Source organism: Gossypium hirsutum, chromosome A12 (genome assembly GCF_007990345.1).
Source record: "Gossypium hirsutum isolate 1008001.06 chromosome A12, Gossypium_hirsutum_v2.1, whole genome shotgun sequence".
NCBI lineage: Eukaryota > Viridiplantae > Streptophyta > Magnoliopsida > Malvales > Malvaceae > Gossypium > Gossypium hirsutum.
Window position 1 is genome coordinate 75,157,282 of NC_053435.1, and position 11,949 is coordinate 75,169,230.

Below are 11,949 nucleotides of genomic sequence, written 5' to 3' on the forward strand. Positions count from 1 at the left end.
AATGTAAAATTGATATATTCATTATGGTTTCCGAGGTTTTGAAAGTATGTAAGTTGGTATGATAATAATACTGCTATAATGCTGTAATTTATACTTGAAAGTTAAATTTAGTGAATTAATTGAATTATATTAAATTAAATGATTATGGTGCCAAGTTGATGAATTAATTTAAAAATATGTCTATGGTACATGAAGTGCATTGAATTATCATACATAAATGTGATTTCTATGATTATGGATATTATGGGAAATTGTAAGTTCATATGATTTTTAATAAGGCAATGTGTAATTTAATGTTATTGCCTTGATATTAAATGAGATGTAAGTTTATATGTAAGTAATACATCAATATTACTTGTATTATGATATTTTATAATAATATTGGAAATATGTTTGTGGATAATTACTTGATTGGTTAAATTGTTGGAAAAGAGAGAGAAATCCCGGTTGAACCTTCGGAAAGATTGGATGATACAGATAGTATGTAGCTAGGTCACATGTATGGTACTGAGTGCACATCATGTGTACAAGAGAGCTACAAGACATTATGATGTAGCTAGGTCGCATGGGTGATACTATGTGTACACCATGTGAGAGCTACGGGATATATGTAGCTAGGTCGCATGCATGGTTCCAGGTGAAGGACACCATGTAGACAAGAGAGCTACGAGATAAATTGGCTAGGTCACATGGGTGGTACTGAGTGTCCACCATGTGTACAACAGAGCCGAAATATATGATGGGCGGAGCTATGTGCTGAAACCACCAAGTATCGAGGATTGATCCGAAGTGTTCAACGAGAGACTCTCTATGTATTGCTTTGTGAGTTTTGTGATGAATAAGTGCAGTAACTTGATTATGTGAATGATGTGTTCATTAAGTGACCAGGATGTGGTGAGGTTATAAACAAGTAAATTATACAAGAGGATGATTTTATGGTGACCTTGTGATCATGGGCCTATACTTGTGATGTATGAAATGTGGTGAAAATGATTTGTGATATGTGTGTTAAAATGAGGTTAATACAAAGAAAGTGTGAAAGAGTGAATTAGCAATAAAACTGTTTTGGACAGTAGCAGTGACGTGATTTTAAAAAATCACCAAAAATAGTAGAAATTGAATAAGAGACTGAATGAGATATCAAATTAAATCTTAATAAGTCTATTTGCATATAAAATAAACAGAGAAAGAAAAGGAGTTCTATATTTTGTGATATTTATGTTTTTGTGAGACTGGTTCAGAATGATTACGTGATCCCCTGTTCTGACTTTGGAAAATCACAAAATTTTGGATAAAAATAATTACAGGTTTAAAATTATATTTTTAAAATCCAAAATGAGTCTATTTTCAAGGTAAATCAACAAGAACATTATCCGAGTTCTGTACTGTGAGATAATTAATTTTTAGTGAAGAGAGGTCAGAACTGTCAGAAAGTGAAACAGGGGAAATTTTAATGAATAAACTGTACTAATTGGCTAAACCAAAAATTATGAAAATTTTATGGTGGAAAGATATGTGAGTCTAGTTTCAGGGGAAATTTACAGATCTTAATTTGGTATAAATGATATGAAATATTGATATAATAAAATAAATGATATGTGTTTATAAGAAAACAGAAAGAGAATGGTATGTATCATGACATGTATATATATATATGACTAGTCTCAATGTAATGCTTGTTGGGTATGGAGTTGAATTGAAATGTTTCAGGCAAACATATTATTTTGCGTATCTGAATTGTGGTATATTATAAAGATATGATCTAGTTTTAAATATGAATGCTTGATGATTAAGCTGAATATATTTGTAAGATGATAATCTTGGTATAAATGTATAAGTGGTACTATAATAAACAAGGTAAAATGAGTATGAGAGACACATGTATGATGACATACAAATGCTATGTTTGTAGTTTAATTGAGAATATTTAATCATTAAATGAATACCATGTTATATGCTTTTGATTTTGTATAAGTGTGTAAGAGATTAAGGTTGACCAAAGCTTGGAAAATAGCCTAGGTATATTCCACACAGGCAGAGACACGACCATGTGTCTCAGCTGTGTATGGAACATAACTTTGGGACTCAGGCGTGTGGAGCCTTAAAGCATGAAATTTCCAAGATTTTCGTAAGTTCTCAGTTTAGTCCCGAACCCTTTCTAAAGTATGTTTTGGGCTTCGTAGACTCAAATAAGGGACTATGTGTAAGTGAATGAATGTTTTGAAATATGAATGAAATTTTATGGCCCGTATTTAGTTTAATGTTTGTATGTTTGTCTGATAACATCTCGTACCTTATCCCGGCCTCAGGTACGGGTAAGGGGTGTTACAAATCTACTGGAGAACATGCATCCTCTGCTACCATAGTTCATGAATCGGGATCCCCCAGGTTAGTGTAGACAAAGGTGCTAGTAATCGTTTTGAATAAAGCGACAAAGGAACAATTTCACGACAATATTTTGAAGTGAAAATTCCTTCCCGAGCAGGGCATTTCCCTTTCGCCACAACAAGACTTGGGTAAGCAAGTCTCCAAAACCATCTCAAAATTAAAATGGAAAACCTTTTGCACCCATCCTGGTAGCTACTCTCCTTCACTAGTACGTGAGTTTTATGCTAATCTCTAAAATCAAGAGTTAGAATTCATTTTCATTCAAGAAGGTTTAATACCATAGGATGCTGCAACAATCATCAACCTGTACAACACCAAGGTCGATGTTGATGAACACTCTGAGTTCATGGATGAAATAATAGATGAAAAATGAGATCTGTTGGTGAGAGACTTGTGTGTCGAGGGAGCAGTGTAGATGGGTTCCAATCAAAAGAATTACACGATGTACTGTCGCTTCCTAACGCTGCAAGGCAAATTTGGTTTCATTTTTTCAACTACAGGCTAAAGCCTTCCACTCATAGCACCACAGTCATCCTAGATAGAATGTGTAACACCCCTACCCATGTCCGTCATCGGACTAGGGTTAAAGGTGTTACCAGAAAAATCGGAATAATTCACAAACATTTCATAATCATCATATTAACATAATCAAACATCATCACAAAGTCCCTTATATAGGTCAATGAGACCTAAAACATGTATTAGAAAGGGATAGGGACTAAACCAAACACATACAAAATTTTTTCAAAACTTAACATTTTTCAAAGTCATAAAGGTCACACGCTTGTGTGAATAGGCCATGTACCTTGCACGGCATTAGACACGCCCGTGTGTCTAGGCCGTAGCAAAACAGGGCATACATACTAACTTGGTCACACGGGAAGTCACACACGCTCATGTGTCTAGACTGTGTGGTATAAAATTTGGATTCATTTAAGCCACATTTCTTCCCCTACTCATGCATATCTAATCCATCTCATTATGAATCATTTCAAACCAATTAATAGGCAACCATTCATATATTTCCCAAAGTAATATTCAAACATTATGTCCAATAAATCACAACTATCTAATGCTTAACTTATAATCGAGCATATAACATTACATATATTTCATAAGCTAATTATTGAACTTATTACTTCAATTCATGCACATATCAAACAGAATAATTCATATCACATGGCTTATGGTCCTTTTTGGATATTTGGCAAAACCAACTTCACAAAATAGTCAAGTACATATTTTAAACAATATAATCATATGTGCATTTAATATTAAGTCAAAATCAAAACATAACATATAGCTTAACAAGCATCCATACATGAACCAAAAATGAACCTTACCAAATGGACAAATATGCTTTTAATACCATATATATATATAAGTGCATAGTTACCATGTTATTAATAGCTATTTTCTAGCTCAATTGCTGAACCAATATACAAAAACTTATGTGTTAAATCACATGTTAATATTACCTATACATATCCAATTCATTTCTCATCGATTCGATTAACTAAGTTAATGTCACAACACATTATAAAATAACCTTACGACTACAAAGCATACTTATTATTTACTACTGCCAAACCAATTCACAAGATAAATTATACAACCAAGCAAGTCAATAATGAACCACAACCTACTCATATCCATCAGCCATATTTACTTTACTTAAACTGAATTATAACAATCCATAAATGTAAGACATACTATGAAAAAGTTTACCATAATAAACCGATTATAAACCTTACAAATCATTACTCAAAACCGATTTCATGTAACCAATATCACCACATATTTACCATGAATCATACCTCTTAAATGAAGCCTATAATGTGACTTAATATAAATACCAACATTTGTATCATGAATAAGCCATTTTTTCATGGCTCTATACATATACTAATTCCAAAATAAACTATATCAAAACTAGCCTATACATGCCACATAACTAAAATTCAAAACTTTAATTTACCGAAACGATAACTGGATAGTGTGATGAGATCTCCTCTGACTTTCAACTTAAGCAAGTCACCGAAACTCTATAAACATAGGAAAAATGCTCACAGAGTAAGCTTCAAAGCTTAGTAAGCTCATATCTTATAAACTTAACATAACAAATAATTTCATTACAAAGTCATATGCATAATATGCTATCTCATATAACTTTTCCAAGTTGTAAAATTCTCATATCAAATTATCAACATCCAATTTTATACTTTCTTACTACAAAAACTTTAGCTTTCACAAGCTTATTCAACTCAATTCTCCTATATCATTCAATTCACAATTTCATATAGCCAAATGAGCACATTATGGAAATAACACATCTAAGCATAAATATATACATAAATCTCATATCATTATTTATACTCAAATTTCACCTTTCATACATATAACATCTGACAATTTCATGTATGCCACTTTATAAACCATATCTTATTCATTTATTCATGTTTCATTTATACATATTCACATTTCATTTCTATATACATCACATAACATTCTTTGCACATATATACTTACCTTTCATTTTCAAATATTGTATACATTTCAACGTACCTAAATTGGAATGTTTTTCACTTAATATTTTTTTTCTCGGAATGCCCGTTGAATCGTTCAGAATCAATAAGGATACTCAGATAACTCATAAGCTCATATAATGCCAACATCCCAGACGTGGTGTTACATGTAATCATGTATCAATGCCACCGTCCTAGATAAGGTCTTGCACGAAATCATATACGATGCCAATGTCCCAGACATTGTAACACCCCAAATTTAGGCCTAGAAGTATTGGGCCTTGAGTATGGGTCCATAAGGAGGTTATATATAAGTATTTAATTGTGCAAGGAAACGAAACAAATAAATGTCTCCTTTCGTGGTTAATGGCCCTTAGAAGTGTTGGAGAAATCTTGGGTTCAAACTTGGGCTTTAGCAAATATTTTGGTTTTAAGTGAATAAAACCCTGAATGCTTGGATAAAGCCCTTTTAAATTATTGCGGTAAATAAATGACATAAGGAAGCATGTGGTCTAGTGGTTGTGGTGTCATTAAGGTTGCAAGGGAGCCTGGGTTCAAGTCTTGGCTCTTGCAATTTATTTTAGTTTTTCTTTTAAAGGAATCTGGACGTTTGCACATATGCCTTCGATGTGTGATATTCGTAACAGGTTTTAAAGATTTATAAATGAAGCGTTGTTGAGACTAACTTATTATCACGATTAAGGTAAGTGTACCTATTGAACAATAGTATAGTTTAGCAAGACCGAATTATCGAACCCAAAGGAACTACGAGTACTAGTATTTACTTCCTTTTTATTATCTAGCCTAAAATTTAAGAGGTTTGGTTGCCTAAACTAATTACTAACTAAGAATTCACAGAAAGAAAAACTTCAGAAAATTTAATTGATTGAGACAATAGCTAAGGTCAAATCCACCTAGACTTCACTTGTTATTTGACTCTGAATCAGACGATTTATTCATTTGACTTGATCCGTAGAAATCCCTAAGTTATATTATTATCTCTCTCGAGACTAATAACGTCTAACCCTAGGTTGAATAATTTAAATCTCTTTCTAATTAACACCCTAGAATTGCATTAACTCGATCTATGGATTCCCTTATTAGGTTTCACTCTAATTTGGTAAAACCTTGTCACCTTATCTCTAGGCGTGCAATCAACTCCGCTTAATTATGACAAATTTACTCTTAGACAGGGTCTATTCCTCCATTGAATAAGATCTTAACTTGAATCAATATCCTGGAATATCAAAATAAGAATTAAGAACACATAATTAAAAATAAGTCAAATATTTATCATACAATTTAGATAATAATAACAAGATCTGTCTTAGGTTTCATTCCCCTTAGGTATTTAGGGGTTTAGTCCATACTTATGAAAGAAAACATCTCAAAAGCATAAAGATAACAAGACATAAGAAAACCCAAAACTCTTGAAGGAAATTGAAGGGAGATCTCTAGTCTTGATGATGAATCCAGCTCTTGAGATGGATCAATCGGCTTTCCTTGAGTAATTCCTTGCTTCCTACTCTGCATCCCCTTCCTAAGTGCCTCCTCAAAGGTTTAAATAGGCTTTGGAATGCCTAAGAGCCCTCAAAATTGGTCTTTTCTGAATCGAACTAAACTTGGTTTCGACAAGGACACGCCTATGGGACACGCCCGTGTGCGATTACTGAAGGCCGTGGTCAAGGCTGTTAAATGGGCACGGGCGTGTGATCCACCTGTGTAAGTCGTACTTCGATCCTGCCAAATTGACATGACCGTGTGACATGACCGTGTGACACGCCCGTGTGAGGAAGTCCAAGCTGTGTTGTTTTCCCATGTGGGTCCATTTTCTCCGTTTTCGGCCCGTTTCTCTCTCTTTTTACTCTCCTATGCTCTCTTAAGTATAAAACATGAAATTAAAGGATTAGGAGCATCGAATTCACCAAATCTAAGGAGAAACCATCCACAAATGCGTTAGTCATGGGGTAAAAATATGTATAAATTACGGTTTATCAAATACCCCCACACTTAAGCATTTACTTATCCTCAAGCAAAACCCTCAACTCACAATCAAAATAAATTCTTCTTAACTTATAATTCATATTAATAATATCTCAAAATAATCCATAAGTAATCATGAATTGAGAATTTGACTGAAAGAACATCAAAGTTCCAAAACATTCCAAGTTGAGTATTTTATCATGAAAGCATAGGTGTCTCCCCTCATCTAAGTAATTACCTTCGACTCAAAATATCACAGAGTTTCACATCCTCACTAAAGATTCACTCAAATCACTTGTGGTGTTTAAGGACAATACATGAAGCACTCAATAGTCAATAATGAAAAGTCATTACCATAGGCTTGCATGAAAATCAAATCTTTACCACTATATATTGAAATGAACATCAATCAAAAGGTCTTTAAAGGGTTGTAACGTGGCTTTGGTTAGGGGGTGTGGTCACAAGCTGAAAGAAAAGGTTAGAATCGAGATTGAATTGAAAAATTGTCTAACTAGAAAAAGTAATTAAACATCAATTGAGTACAAGTGAGCTTTTTCTCAGAAGATGGAATTTAGATACTGCGGCTCAACACTACCGAATTGCTACTAATATGTAAGTATGAATGTTTTTTTTAGAGCAAGTCAAATACATAGAAGAGCAAAGAATAGCTAAGCAATTAGTTCAAATCAAATCTTGACAAAAATAGGGATCAAATTAGGGGATTTCAACAATAATGTTTATGGGTTAATATTGAGGGTAAATCAATTAATGGCTTGTTAAGCTCAAAGGGGTTTACTAAAGGTTAATTATGAAGGTAGGCTTTTGTGGAGTAAGTGGATTAAACCTAAGTGCCTTTATCATTTTGACATATCAAATCAAATGGTGTGGTCTTAACATGCATAGTCAAGCAAGTTCTAGAATAACAATTCAATACTGACGCACTCAACGCAACAATAAAAGTGAGCATGAAAGAAATAGTAGATGCTCTAAAGGCTCAAAATCTCACAAAAATTATGGCTTTTTAATGTTTAAACCTATGAATTTCGACTCAAGATAATACCTAAACTTGGGAGAAACAACCTATAAAATTTTAAATTCAAAAGTCAACTTCTCATGCTTGATTCTTTAATATCTTAAAGTTTAAACAATCAATGGATGAATACCTAAGTTTTAATTCAAGACATATCAATAAAAATCATAAATTAATCAAAATTCATTCTAATCATGGCATGAGAAGATCACATGAGAATAAGACACAATTCAAGGATTTCTAATGATGATATAAAAGACCCTCCCACACTTAAGATGTACATTGCCCTCAATGTACAATGGTAGATATATTGAAAAAGATAGATTGATAATCATAAGATAGGGAGAGAAGTGAAACTTCCTGAATGATGAATGAATTCCTTGAACTAGAGTTTTGGAGAATAATTGGCATGAGAGTGGAGGAGGATACTCCGGTGGTGGTAGAGGTTCATTAGTTCATAAGTCCTTTTCCGGTGGAGTTTTTTAGTTCCTATGCGACGGTGAGCTTTGGAGCTCTTTATAACTGTGACAGAATCAGGAACTATAAGGAAGCATAATTACTCGTAATGAAATAGCTGAAATTGAAAATTGTAAAAACTCAAGATAAAATAATATAAACAGGAAATAAAAAGTAATTTCAAAATATAAAGATAAAGCCAAGATAGATAATAGGTGTTTATAGAGAAATTGGGGCACACGGCCAAGGGGCATGCCCGTGTGCCTTCGTTTCAAGCCGTATGTTTCGTGTTTTCGAAATGGGGCGCATCGGTGTACTCGACCATGTTGCACGACCGTGTCAATCTTCGTTCGCTTCTCCCACTCTCGTGTATGAAGGCACACGCCCGTGTTAAATTGACAGGTTTGCCCATGGTTTCAAAACACAGGCGTGTCACACGCCCGTGTTATTTTGGTAGTTTTGCCCACAGTTTCAAGGCACCGGCGTGTCGACCACCCGTGTTGTTTTGGTAGGTTCGCCCACGGCCATGTCGCACGGTCATGGCGACTTTATCGCTTCCTGTGTTGGAAAAATTTTGCCCTGTTTTCACATGGCCTAAGGCCCGTCTGTGTGCCTGGCCGTGTGGTATTTAGAGAGTCTGTGTACCATGATTCGGTTAGTACGTTAGATGTTCAAAACTCAAATTTAAAGAAATTAATACTGTTAGTGCTCGGGTTACCTCCCGAGAAGCGCTTATTTATAGTTTAAGCTCGATTTACTTCTCTGGTGCATGATCATGGTGAATCGAGGAGTTTACACTCCTCATCCCAGCTATCAATTTTATCAACATAAGGTTTAAGATGAGTACCATTTACCTTGAACATGCCAAATTTGGAGTGGTTTACCTCGACCGTACCGTATGGAAAAATACTAATTACAGTAAGAGGGGTTTCTTCATTTGGTTAAGAAGTGGCGATTCGAGGATCTGCTGCATCGAGTAGTACTTTGTCTCCAACTTTAAGTTGATTTTTGGAGAAATTAAGCTCCTCATGGCGTGGTTTTGGTTTATCGTGTTTTCTCGATTTATGTGTCCACCATTCATCTAGCTCCTCGATTTGTAACTTTCGTTCTTAATGGATAGGTTCTTTGTTGTTGCTTAGCTTATGTATGTTCTTCGAACTTGTTTTCTGCAAAGAAGGTTGCACTATATGGTTAGTTTTAGCCAAATGATTTGTACAGTCACCTTTGATTTTTGATGTGTTATTCGAATTACGGGCTTGAAGGGTGATTGTTTCGTCTCCCACACGAAGTGTGAGTTCACCTGTGCCAACTCAATAATTTTTCTGGTGGTTGCTAAAAAGAGCCTTCCTAAAATTAAGGGGACGTTGCTATCCCCCTCTATGTCTAGAACAACGAAATCAACTGGGAATATAAATTTATCGATTTTAACTAGTACATCTTCAATAATATCCCTAGGAAATCTGATAGTTTTATCTGCTAATTGAATGCTCATCCTAGTTTGTTTGGGTTTCCCTAGACCTAGTTGCTTAAATAATTTGTAAGGCATGACATTGATACTAGCCTCTAAATCAGCCAACGCATTATTAACATCTAAACTAACAATTAAACAAGGAATTGTAAAACTCCCTGGGTCTTTTAGTTTGTTAGGCAACTTATTCTGTAGAATGGCTGAGCAGACCGCGTTCAGCTCCACATGCAATGCTTCATCTAACTTCCATTTATTTGCTAGAGCTCCTTTAAAAACTTGACTACGTTTGGCATTTGCGAAAGGACTTCAATAAACGGTAAGTTAATATGTATTTTCTTTAGAAGTTTAAGGAATTTACCAAATTGTTTGTCTGAGTGGTCTTTCCTTGTCGCATTGGAGTTTGACACACGAGGTTTATATTCTGTAATCACCGGCTTTGGCTCATTGTGGCCTACCTCATCCTTACCTATGCTTACCATCATTTTTGGTCTTGGTTTTGCAACTAGCCCTTCATCATCTTGAATGGCAATCGCATTGAGTTGCTCCCTTAGGTTAGATTCAGTGTTGCTTGGCAGGCTACCTTGTGGTCATTCAGAAATAAACTTGGCGAGCTATCCAATCTAAGTTTTGAGCCTCTGGATTGATGCTTGTTGATTTTTGAGTGCGGTCTCGGTATTCTAAAAATGAGTTTCTGACACTGAGATGAATTTTGTTAGCATCTCCTCAAGGTTTGGTTTTTTCTCTTGTTGGTAGGGTGGTTGTTGGAAGCCTGGAGGTGGTGGTCTCTAATTCCCTTGGCCTCTCAATGAAAAATTAGGATGGTTCCTCCAACCTGCATTGTAAGTATTGCTATAGGGATTGTTTTGAGATTGAGGATTGTTACCCATATAATTTAACTGTTCGTTCTCCATGTTGTGGCCATAAGGTGGGTAGTCTGAACTGCTTGATCCGCCTCCACTTGCTTCGCATTGCATTACAGGTGAACCTGTGAAGAACTAAGGAAATGATCAATTTTCTTATTCAAGAGTTCTACTTGATTAGAGAGCATGGTGACCGAATTGACGTTATAAATGCCGACTGTTTTTTTTGGTTTTGTCCTCATGACTTGCCACTAATAGTTATTCAATGACATCTCCTCTATAAATTCATAGGCATCTTTAGGTGTCTTATTATTGATGGTTCCACCAACAGCTGCGTCAACCATTTGTCGAGTCGAAGGATCCAGGCCATTATGAAAGGTTTGAACCTGTAGCCAAAGCGGTAACCCATGGTGAGGGCATCTTCTCAAGAGGTCCTTGTATCTCTCCCATGCATCGTAGAGTGTTTCTAAATCCATCTGCACAAAGGAAGAAATATCATTATGTAATTTAGCCGTTTAAGCAGGCAGAAAATATTTTAATAAAAACTTTTCGGTCATTTGTTCCCAAGTAGTGATTGACCCCCGTGGCAATGAGTTCAACCACTGTTTAGCTTTGTTTCTCAATGAAAAAGGGAATAACCGAAGACGAACGGCGTCATTAGAAATGCCATTAATTTTAAATGTATCACATAGCTCCAAAAAGTTTGCCAAGTAAGCGTTGGGATCCTTGTCCTGCAAACCATCAAACTGAACAAACTGTTGTATCATTTGAATTGTGTTAGGTTTCAGTTCAAAAGTATTTATGGCTACAGCCGGTCTAACTATGCTCGATTCAGTTCCTATTAAACAAGGTTTAGCATAATCATACATAGTGTGTGACAGCCCTAAAGTGACCCTAGTCGGAAAGCGGTCTCGGGACCGCTAGACCGAGTCACCAAATTATTTGAATGTGATAATTATTTCCTAAAATATGTGAATATAAATGTGTGGAAGTTTTAAGCTTCGATTTAGTTAATTGCATGTGAATTTAGTTGATAGGACTTATGTGAGAAAATTTAGAAATGTGCTAGGCAAATGCAAGTGGCCTAATAGTGCATGTAATCAAAGGGGTGGACTTGCATGTCAATTTCCCCCCATTTAAGTACTAGTGGTCGACCATGACAAGGGATGATGGGCAAAATATGTCATGAAACATGTTGTGTTAATGGAAAAATAAAATAAGAAGCATGGGCAATAAACT

General features: G+C 35.2%; 1 non-coding gene across 1 annotated transcript; it reads left to right on the forward strand.

The window, feature by feature from the left end:
- The first annotated feature begins 11,112 nt into the window (after positions 1-11,112).
- Positions 11,113-11,218, forward strand: LOC121211732 (small nucleolar RNA R71). Its single transcript, XR_005906950.1, has one exon. It is a non-coding gene; the product is annotated as a small nucleolar RNA R71 (small nucleolar RNA).
- Positions 11,219-11,949: the final 731 nt, after the last annotated feature.